This window comes from Xenopus laevis, chromosome 7S (genome assembly GCF_017654675.1).
Source record: "Xenopus laevis strain J_2021 chromosome 7S, Xenopus_laevis_v10.1, whole genome shotgun sequence".
Classification (NCBI taxonomy): domain Eukaryota; kingdom Metazoa; phylum Chordata; class Amphibia; order Anura; family Pipidae; genus Xenopus; species Xenopus laevis.
Genome location: NC_054384.1, coordinates 40,204,549 through 40,216,750, shown reverse-complemented (window position 1 = coordinate 40,216,750; position 12,202 = coordinate 40,204,549). Strand labels below are relative to the sequence as shown.

General features: G+C 37.9%; 1 long non-coding RNA gene across 1 annotated transcript in view; it reads left to right on the top strand.

Annotated features, from left to right (window-relative positions):
• Nucleotides 1–9,805: 9,805 nt before the first annotated feature.
• Nucleotides 9,806–12,202, top strand: part of LOC121396307 — a 37,444-nt gene continuing 35,047 nt past the window's right edge. Inside the window, exon 1 of the long non-coding RNA XR_005962974.1 lies at nt 9,806–9,869. This is a non-coding gene — a long non-coding RNA (uncharacterized LOC121396307). The remainder of the gene's footprint in view (nt 9,870–12,202) is intronic.

Here is a 12,202-nt window from a genome sequence, read left to right as displayed (position 1 = left end):
ACAGGCGAGGTAGTATTTAGCAAGATGCATTACAAAAGGGACTGCTTCCACTGTCCTCTCTGATGCTCTATAAATAGATTTCTTCTGAGAAGGGTAATTGCCAATTTGCTAAGGCTAAAATCACATTTCTACGTTCGTTTGTCTGAATTTTAATACTGATGTTTAATACTGAAATTAAATATTTACAAGTATTTACAATTGTTGTTCATGCATCAAAATGCATCAAGGGATTTCCTACTGGACGTAACATTTACTTCCTCACCAGTGTATCAGGACTGCCTCTAAATGTAAGCAGTTTCTAAGCTGGCTGTGACCTACTGAATCTCCTTCCACCTATGTTATGGGTATAATAATCCTTCTTTTCTATTTCTACTGTGTATCAGTCCTTTGCAGCTAAAGGTATTTAACGATAAAGAAAATGTATTTGTAGGGGAAGCCTATAGCACTTCAGACACAGAAGGACAACGCTAACTAGACAAGAGTGAATACGTTTATAACAAGGTGCTGAAGAATTCATGCTGTCCATACAGAATTTGTTTATTTACATCATGAAATAGGTGCTCGGGGATATAAACATAAAAAGGAGCAATATAAATAATGCTCTAAGAGCATGTGTAGTATAGATGTTTAATGTATTCCTTCAGAAGGTTAAGCTGGTTCCCACCTTATGAATATTATATAAAATAAAATCCTGTGAAAACTTTGGGGATGATTTATTAATGTTCATGTTTTGTTAGAGAGCTGTAACGATACCCACCCCTCAGTAACAAAAAAAATACAGAGCATTTCATATTTAATAATTTATTTTCCCACAAGGATGATTGAATCTTTCCTTTGGGGTCCAGTTGGCCCTATGCTATAATCATTTTTTTGCAGTCATTCCCCCCCTTCATAAAAAGCTATTATCTGAATCATGGAACAAACAATCCATTTCATAGTAAGACAGGAGCTCTCTCTGTTAATGATATTAGATGACCTTCAAAAAGAGGTGTTAACCTTCATTGATGCAAATACTTCAGGGTACTTAAATTAACATTACAATAAACATCACAAACAGCTCTGCAGCTCTGTATGATTCAAAATTTAAAAAAAAAAAAAAATTCCAAATAGGTTCTAGGATGTCCCCCATAGGCTAAAACAGCAATTCTGCAGGTTTTAGATGACAAATGGTTTTTCAAATTCAAATCAATTTTGGAATATTCCCTAGTCAAAGTACACAAAAATTAGCTCAAAATTCTAATTTTTTTAATTCGAATTTTCACTTCGACCTTTGATAAATCTGCCCCTAAAGCTGGCCATAGACGCAAAGATCTGATCGTATGAATCGAGGATTCGTACGATTTTCGGAACGTGTGTGGAGAGTCCCGACATTTTTCAGATCGGACAGGTTAGAAAATTTCTGTCGGCTGCCGATAATATCTCTGCGTGTATTGCCGATCGTACGATTTTCAGTGGGAGACTGACACTAGCTATGGTTGGACATAGATATCGTACGATTGCTGTCAGGGGCAGAACATTGCTGATCTGTTCTTAACTAATCTGACTGGTAAGACTTTGATCTGAATGGTTAGTGGCGGGTCGGGAGATGATTCGTACGATCGGATCTTTGCATCTATGGCCAGCTTAAGGGAATATTTATCAAAGAATGAAATAGATCACCACAGTCCTCTAGAGTGAAATTCCACCACTCACCATTCATTTCTATGGGATTTTTAAAAGAGTATTTATCAATGGGTGAAAGTGAAAATTTATCCTTTGATAAATACACCTTTCAAAATCCCACAGAAATGAATGGCGAGAGGTGGAATATCACTCTAGCGGACTGTGCAATCTCTAAATTCACTCTTTGATAAATATACCCCTAAGGCTTTTTGGGTGAATTCTTTCTTCATGAAGAAATATCAGATTACTAATAAGGTAGTGTCCAATTAACTGGCCGTTTGAGATAAATAAAAGATTAAAAAACACCTCTTTCCCTCCAGGTTTGCATCCCAGGTACTTTGTCTTATGGGATAAACATTATCTCACTACAGTTAAATTTTTAGCTAATAATAATAGTTAACTCTTTTCAGTTTCTCCAATTTATATATGATTTTTCTCAAGAGGAACAATGCAGTAACAATCAGATTAAACATTTTATCTGTTTTGTCTCATTCAGGTTTTTATTCCGAACTCTTTGAAACTTTATGCAAACTTTCTCCAAATTGTCCAGGTGCTTTGTCCAAAGTTTATAGCCTTATTCTCTGTCATGCCTCTCTCTGAGCCTACATATGTTGGGCAGTGAAAATACGATGTGAGCCAGGAAACTCCAAATGACTAGAACAATATTTAGAACAAAACTAGATCTTCCTCCAGGAATTATCATATAAAATATTGACATGATGTTATCTCCTACCCACTTTGTTAGGGGGTTTTCAGACATTGACTCCTGATACATATCCGTTGTCTTGGCCCATAGCTAAAAAACTCAGGACAATGTTGATTTACTGAAACAACTTCTGAGCTACAATATTTCAAATTCACCACTCCATTTGCTCCATAATTTAAATATTTAAGGTACTTTTTGAAGGCATGTTTTTTCTGCAGCCAAATGGATCTTGCCTTACTACGAACAGTCTTGGCTTTCAGCTTTACAAGCTTAACTTAAACTCAGCAGATTTTTACAATGGAAAAGATGTCAGCATCTTTGGATAACACTGTGGCCCAATTTATGACCATATGAATCGATTGGATTTTATATGCTGAACACTCATTTTGATTGCTTTGTGTGTGTGTGGTTTTTTTTTGTTGCTCCTGTATCTCCTTTCTGTCTTTCCTGTTTATTGGAGCCATCGACCGTACTCAAACACAGGAAAGTTCTGCTCACCAATAATTTTTAAAACATTAAGAGGGGGTGCAATGTGGTTGTGACCACAAAATTCATAGACAAATACAAGAATCCTCTGCACTCAATCCATTATCAATATATTTAAGACATTGAGACATTTTGTACCTTAAGCTACTAAAAATGCCTTACCTTTTAAAGAAAACAGGGATTGTTTGTCTATATATTGCAATATATTTAAGCTGGCCAACTATGTCAAAGTTATCCCTGGTGTGGCTCAAATTGTATCTGATTCATTAAGAATGAGTTTTACCTGCAATTTACTTGCTGCTTCAAGGTTAAAACCATGGTTGCCCTTTTATTGGCCACCACTGGGATCACCTGACTGTGGCTGGAAAGGGTGGGAGCTACAATAAGAAGCTGGCCACTGCTCCTGTATAAAATAAGCTAAAGGCACAAAATATCTTAAATATATTGATAATGGGTTGAGTGCAGAGGACTACTTGTATTTGTCTGTATGAATTTTGTGGTCAGAGCCTCACTGCACTCCTGCTTACTGTTTAAAAAATTATTGGTGAGCACAGAATTCCCTTGTTTGTTATAGTTTTTAGAGCAGCAGTGGCCAGCTCCATGTTGTAGCTCCCACCCTTTCCAACTACAGGCAGGTTATACTTAGGGCGAATTTGACCCATTTCGTTTTGCCACAAATTCGCCACCGGTAAAATGTCATGACGCCCATTAAAGTCTGACGCGCATCTTTTTTTTTTGTCGCACGACGCCATACAAGTCTATGGACGTCAATTCCGAGGTGAAACAAGGCGAAAAAATTCGCCCATCCCTAGTTATACTCAGAGGGCCACCTTTAAGCACTAAAGCCCCACCTAAAATAATTGGCAAGGGGTCACCTCCATCACTAATAACTAATTATTATTAATAATGTTTCAATATTACATTTACTTTATTAACAGGGTGGGTGAGTGGGATTGCAATCAGCAATGCAGGAACCACACACTAACGTTATTGGAAAAAGGGTTTACCCAATGTATATTTGGCCACACAATACTCCAATTGTGCACTGTAGCCAAATAAATATTGGGTAAACACTTTCTCCACTAACTTTAGTGTGTGCAGTTCCTGCTTTCAATAGCACCACCACCAACCTATGACTGTATATGGTGTGTGGGAAGCTTTTCAAATATTGTCCTCGCTCATTTAGCTATCCGACAAAAATTACACTGGGCTCCATGTGTAACCTGCTTATATGGGCCCCATTTGCACACTTTATTGATATTAATCTCCCAGCCATAAATAAAGTTTGAGTTTAAGTGACTCAGAACTGCACTAGAGCTGCCTGGAAGGCACTCTTCGTTCCCTATTCCTCCCTACTCCCATACTAAGAAGGTTTAACAATTAACTATACAGTATGTTGGCTGCTGACTTAAACTTTCCACTGCCACTCTCTTATGACTCGGGGCTAAAGTCTTTCCTGGTCCATTCTCCTATTTTGTTTACAAATTGATGCATTATGTATATGAACATTTGAAAATCTTTAAAAGTAAACTATAAAAAACTTTTCTGGCCATCAGGAAATAACTAGGTAAAAATAAAACCACTCTGTATCCCCCAGTTAGATATTTAATACATCTGCCCCTTGTTTTGTTATTAGGTGCTCATGTAATGAAGAGTTGAGCACACAAGGAATAAACACAATAGGCGTCTCTAGATGTCTTCCATGAGCCCTTTTCAAGAAAACAATGGTTAGTGTAGATTTGCTGACACAATACAAAGAAGAATGTTAAGAAGAATAATCACAAAGTTTAACATACTGCCAGTGATCATGTTTGCTTCTGAAAAGTACTTCTGGGCAAGCCATAGTAGTGTAATAGTTTATAAAACATTAGATGCTCAATTTGCTACTTCAATGCATTCAAATGACTATTATCAAGTGTTAACATATTAATGAAAATATATTCTTCCTACCCAGGTAGAGCTGTTTAGTTAAGGATGTTATTGGTTTTCAGGTATTTCAGCTAATAGTTCTCAGTGGGATCATTTGTGAGGATTTCAACAAAAGAAACGTAAAATACTGTTGTTTATGTGCCCAAAAGACATTGTGCCAGTATGTGATCATCTGGAATATTCGGCAGTAATTTAATCCTCTCCAGTATCATCGGCATTATGATGGGTTTTAGACCTTTTCGATTTGACTAGCAGTTGATCTATTTTTTAACTAGAATTTATGAATTAAGCTGAAAACAGGAGTGGTTTGCAACATTATATGGTCACTGTACCCAACACCTTTGGGTGAATTGTATTGTTACAATGACAAGTCTAGCCTTAAAATCAAACACAGTGGGTGTTTTGTATCATTTCATGGGGTGGGTAGTTCGCAATGACCCAAAGTAAGAAATAAACACACTTAGGGGCCGATTCACTAACTCCGAGTGAAGGATTCGAAGGTAAAAAACTTTGAATTTCGAAGTTTTTTTGGTCTACTTCGACCATTGAATGGGCTACTTCGACCTTCGACTACGACTACGACTTTGAATCGAAGGATTCGAAGTAAAAATCGTTCGACTATTCGACCATTCGATAGTCGAAGTACTGTCTCTTTAAAAAAAACTTCGACCCCCTAGTTGGGCATCTAAAAGCTACCGAAGTCAATGTTAGCCTATGGGAAAGGTCCCCATAGGCCTGGCTAACTTTTTTTGATCGAAGGATATTCCTTCGATCGTTGGATTAAAATCCTTCGATCGAACTATCTGCGCTAAATCCTTCGACTTCGATATTCGAAGTTGAAGGATTTTAATTCCTAGTCGAATATCGAGGGTTAATTAACCCTCCGATATTCGACCCTTAGTGAATCGGCCCCTTAGACAATGAGAGAGGTGGTGCAAGGCCGCAGCTTGTTTATTGGAATAAGCACTGACTACATTTCCATTTAAGTTCCAAATTAATCTTTGTTATAATGCAAACATAAATTATTATTATTCCGTAAACCTGAACAGCCTCTGCTAAACTCAGCAGTCTGCCTTACCAATTAACACAAAATCTGCCATTAACGCAGCCAGAAATAAAACAAAATTCCTTGTACACTTAAATTTCCTCCACGCCAAGCCCCCTAAATTAAACCTAAAACTTTAGTGGGGCTTGGCCACCTCCCATCTAAGTTAAGCTCTTTCCAATGCTGTTTGCAAGCCAATGTTAAATATATCCAAGCCAATTTCAGATAAATGAATTCCATCTGTATGATACAGACCTGTTCCACCTCACTCAAGATCAACATGTTTTCTGACTTTGTGAATTTTGCAACTGCAAAATTAACTTTTTTCTTGCACTTTTCCAAGTACTTTGCACCCCAGTTCGCCGTCCATACCCACCTGGATACAACTTCTGACCAGATGAATATGACTTGAGGCCACAAAACATGCATATAATATTTATAGAAGTACTTTTCCCAATGTCATTCCCCCCAACATGCAACACAACAATATCTGGTAAACCCCATTTCCAATGCATTTGAGCTAAAACTTCCATCACCTTAACCCATACCATGCCTCGATCTTGCAACCCCAAAGAAGTGACACATTTTTGAAGCACTTTATTAAACTGGAATCGCGTTACTGGGGTCTCGTTGTGATGGATGAAAAATTGAGATCCTGACTTAGGTCTTACTGCCAAAAACCTGCAGTAATTGCTCACAGGACATAAAAAATTATTTTTAATTGGTCCCAACCAAATTATATTACCTCTACCAAGTTGGTCAGTTTTTGATTTTCCTATGATTATTTTTAACCTCTGTTTGAAAAGGGTAACATTCACACTATGCAGCCCATTGTCTGCTGTTTTGCTTGAAGCAACTATTTCACTTGTCCGAAAAGCACCAAAATATGTAAAAGAAAATAGGCACTGAAACAAAGTAACTTCAAAGTCATCAAAACAGACAGCATTCAATACATTTAACAATTTTTCAAGCAAATTAAGTGTTATTGGTTTTCGTTGATCCACTGTTTGAGATTTTCTTGCCATCCCTTTTAGCATTTGTCTAATCAAATGAGCTTTTGTAATATCTTCCTTGCCTTTCAATTTCAGAAAAAAGGAAATGCCCATAAGCTTTTTCTTAATATTAGACACAGCTTGTTGAGTCTTATACGATTCCAATACAAATTTAACCAATAATTCCACTGCTTGATTATAAGAGGAATGTTTGCTATAAAATTGAACCCATTCTTTCCATGCAGTGCAATAAGACACCCATGTTTTATTAGCTACAGAGTGACCAATCAATTCCATCACATCATCCAGATGATGTCCCAGATGTGTTGAGGGCAGGGGGTATTCATAGGATCTGCTTGTGTCTGCAACTCCCGGAATAATTTTATCTGAAATCTGAAAGGGAAAGAGCTTCCGCAGTTTTGTTAGCATAACCTGGTAAATGTTTTGCTTTAAACCAAATTTTTAATCTAAGTGTTTTCAACACAAAATATTTTAACAATTTCCATACTGGTGGGGAGCTAGTAGTAAGATTATTAAGCACATAAACTACCCCCTCATTATCACAATTAATAATAATCCTTTTATTAGCCATTTTATAATCCCATAATTTTACTGAAACAACTATAGGGAACAATTCTAAAAACACTAAATTTTTTAGTAAATCTGTCTCTTGCCACTGAGCAGGCCACATCTACACGCTCCAATGACCTTGTAGAAAAGCTCCATAACCGCAAGAAGTAGCCACATCTGTAAATAAATGAATTGACTCATTGTCCGCGAATTGTGTTTGCCAAACCGATATACCATTGTAAGTACTTAGAAACTCATTCCAAATAGCTAAATCCTCTTTCAATGCCTTGGGTATTCTTAAGTGCCAATCGGGGCACTTAACCCCTGCAGTCAAGACTGCTAGCCTACAAATGAAAACCCTCCCTGCTGGTATAACTTTTGCAAAATTTAAGTGGCCAATTAAAGATTGGACCTCTCTCAGTTTGATTTTATTGCACTTTAATCCAAACTGAACAAGCTCCCTAAGTCTTTCAAGCTTTTCCATGGGCAATCTAAATTCCATATTAAGGGAATCAATTTCTATGCCTAAAAATTTAATTACATTACAAGGAAGGACTGTTTTTTCCTCCGCCAAAGGGATTCCAATTTATTACATATCCATGTAAAGTGATCTAAATTTACCACACACACCCTGGAATTAGCTGGGCCAACAAATAAAAAATCATCTAAATAATGAAGTGTTAACCTAGAACAAGATTCCACCATAACCACCCATTCTAAAAATGTTGAAAAAAGCTCAAGATAGGGAACAGCCCATAGGGAGACATTTGTCAAAATAATATTGGCCATCAAAATGAAATCCAAACAGTTTGAAACAGCTTGTGTGAATAGGCAGTAACCTGAATGCTGACTGAATGTCGATTTTCACTAACAAAGCCCCTTTTCCACACTGATTTAGCAATGTAAGCGCTCTATCAAAAGAAGCATATTTTACTGAACACAATTCTGGGTCAATTCCATCATTGATAGAGATAACATGTGGAAAGGACAGATGATGGATAAGATTAAATTGACCTTTTTCTTTTTTAGCCACTAAACCTAAGGGCGACATCCTGAAGCCCTCTAGTGGAATAAAATTAAATGGGCTTTCAATTCTTCCCAATTGAATTTCTTTTTGTATTTTTTCCCTCACAATGTTGGGGTCAGAATTTACAGATTTCAAGTTATCAGAAACTGAGTGCCTATTTCCAATGAATGATGAATCCAAAATACCTCGCTAAAACCAAATCTAATTAAAGCTGCCTTCTCCTGGTTTGGGTACAGCTCTAGGTATGGCTCCATGCTTCGCAATTTCACTGGAGTGGTCGCCTTTTGTCAACTGCTCTCTTGCAATTCTCCTATTTTTGGGATTAGACATGAATTTTTTAAGGCAGCGAAAAGCAGGGTGGTTGGCACCACAACCAGAGTACTCATGCTTATAACAACAGCTTCTCTGCCATTTACAGGTTGACTCTTTGAATGCCCAGCATGTATTGGTTTAGCAGGAGTCTGTTTAAGACTACCAACTGGGTTGGGATTCTGTACTCTGTAAGACATCATCCCCACCACAAGTCGATGTCCTTAATGCTAATTCATTATGAACCGCCATTTTTTGTCTGAATTTTTCTTCATATATGAACCATCCAATTCCACCAAAACTCTTATAAGCTTCAAGCACTATATCAATATGCTTAAATAACTGTGGAGCTAATGTGGTTTTTTGGATGAAAGTAAATTAGAAAAAATACAGAAAGCCTGTAGCCAATTTGAGAAGGTTCTAGCTATTGGCCTCCTTCTATCCTCCTCAGATTCACCTTTCCGTTTCATGAACTCTTTTGCCAAAGGTAACATTTTGCAGGTGATAGTATCCCTATGACAAGTTTCAGGCACACCTGACCTTACTTGTGTATTTACTGTGCCAGGTGTAGTAACTAACATATCCTTAACTAGGTTTCTAATGTAACTGCTTAAATCTGAAATGTCTGGTGTATGCTCAACTGATGTATCGAGTCGAATGATTTACAGCAAAATGAGACAATAAAACATTACCCTCACTTCTGTGTTCATTTTCTCCAGTTCCTGAAGTGCTTGGGCCAGCTACCTCTGCTGCATCTGCATGTGACGCCTCCTCAGACCCAGGTGGTGACATTGCTGGCCATTGATAAGTATCCTCCAGTCTTCTACTTTTTGTAGCCACCTTTCTCTTCTTTGCGTTTTTTGGCATTGCTGTTGCTTTAACAACGCTTACTGAGCGCTTAGCAACCGGCACTCTCTTTCTCCCCCTCCCTCTAGTTGTAGCAGGGAAAGCCGCCTCCTCAGAAGGCATGTCGGATGCTGGCACTACCAATTGAGAGCTCTCTCAGCTCCTCTTGTCCTGCCTCCTTCTGTAGCCAGACTCGTTCCTCCTCCATTAAAAGTCTCCTCCCCGCAGCCATGCTGAGACGCAGCCAAGACCAAAAGCAGTGCGCTTCCTTCCCTGGCTCGGCAAAGTGAAAAGGAGGTAAGTGTGGCCCCTGCGGGTCTATTTAACCCCTCGGCCGCTACGCCACCGCTGAGCTACCAATAAACTCACTTGAACAGCGGCGACGTGGCAGCTCAAACAGTCTCCCTCTGCCACCTGGACCCTAACCCTGCTCGCACCAGCCCCATGCATTCACAGGGAGTATTACACTCCCTGTTCACTACTGAACAGACTCAAATAGTCTTGTTTCAAATTCTGGTGGGGTTCACATATCTTCCTAGCTCCCTGTGTTTCATTAAAGAGGGTGGCTAAAATGCCAGTCTGCTCTTCTATTGCACAAGAACAGTGATGTACTAGAATGATGAGTGTGAAAACCATTTTATTTAGGGTTGTCATCCAGCCAGTACAGGTATAGGATCCATTATCCGGAATCCCGTTATTCAGAAAGCTCTGAATTACGGAAAGGCCATCGTCCATAGACTCCATTATGATCAAATAATCTAAATGTTTTAAAATGATTTCCTTTTTCTCTGTAATAATAAAACAGTAGCTTGTAGTTGATCCTAACTGAGATGTAATTAATCCTTATTGGAAGAAAAACCAGCCTATTGGGTTTATTTAATGTTAACATCATTTTCTAGCAGACTTAAGGTATTAATCCAAATTATGGAAAGATCCCTTATCTGGAAACCCCCAGGTCCTGAGCCTTCTGGATAACAGGTCCCATACCTGTATCAACACTTTCTAAAGCCATATCCTTACTTTACACACCTGACACATCCAACTACAGGTATCACCAAAACCAATTAGGACTGCTCCAAACTCACCACCCCTTAGCTGCTCCCGTGTTCCCGGGTGCTCAGTCCGCAGCGTCCCCACTGCCAACATATAATACACGAACAGGAGGACGGCACTCCGGTAAAAAAGCAGGTTTTTATTGCAAGATGCTGCAGAAATACATGGCCTTACGCGTTTCGGGAACACACTCCCTTAGTCATAGGCTTGCAGAATGGATCGTACACGTGCATTATATATAATTAGTTTATGGCGACCTCTGTTAGTCGTCATCATTATCACTGCTAAAAACATTATTTATTTGTATCAATAAAAGTGACAATGCTCTGTTAAAATTAGAAATATAAAAAAAAGGAGAAAAGGGGAGTATTATGTACTTTGTATATTTTGTATAATTTTTATTTGAAGTATTGGCCTCATTATATTGTTTTAAATACTTTTTATCAAAGTTAATATGAATCTAATTTACCTGGTCTCTTACTTATATTCTATTATATTTTTATCCTTTTCCAATTTCATATTTTTGTAATAACAAGCATGTGCATATATAAGATGGCCTGATCCCGGGGAATAATGGCGTTTTCTTTAGTCAGATCTCGCTCAAGCATAGATGGATGGACCTTCTATAAATGTATTGGATCACAAGTATGTATGGGCAAGCTCAGATATCTAGATGAACTATCTTGTGCCCCTTCCCATGTCCAATCAATATGTATTAAGGTTATATAGCCCACATTTAACATTTATCAATATAAGTATGTAATATCATATCTTGTATTCAGGCCCTTTGGGGTTCTCGTTTCGAGCTTCAGGATCCAAAAAGCCTCTCAAATTTATGGAATGTAGTGGGTCACCTCCTCTAAAGGGTATCTTTATCTGTTCAATAACTTTGACGGCCAGATATTGGATGCCCTTTCAAGAACATAGGGCAAAATGTTTGCCCACAGAGGACCCCTCATCTTTTTTGTCTATTGCCCCAATATGCTCTCTAACCCTTTCTTTTAGACAACGTGATAAATCACTATCTTAGTATTGCAATTGTAAAAGCCATAGTTTTTAAATGTCCTTGGCATTGGATTTAAAGTATACTACAGGAATAGCATCCCTTATCCGGAAACCCATTATACAGAAAGCTCCCGATTATGAGAAGGCCATCTCACATAAAGTACATAATAACCAAATAATTAAAATTTTTAAAAAAGATTTCCTTTTTCTATGTACTAATAAAATAATACCTGAAGTTGATAGAAATTAAGCATAAATTGATGAGCAGCTGTTGAGAAGCTAAGCATAACAGTCATCACAAGTTTACAAGCAGAAAATTAAGTCTGTCTGTAATATAAGGTGAAGCTACAAGGCTGATGATTCAATTCTGCTGCTAGTTGCACTGGTTTCTGTGCTGCCATGTAGCAATTATCTGTATTAATTATTAATCAGCCTTGAATTATGACATTTCTAGTCTGTATATACCGTATATTGTGAGTCAGTCCCTAAGCTCAGTAAGTGACAGTAGCACAGAGCATGTGCAGTGAATCAGCAGAAAAGAAAATGGGGAGCTTTTTGGGCATATTTGAAAG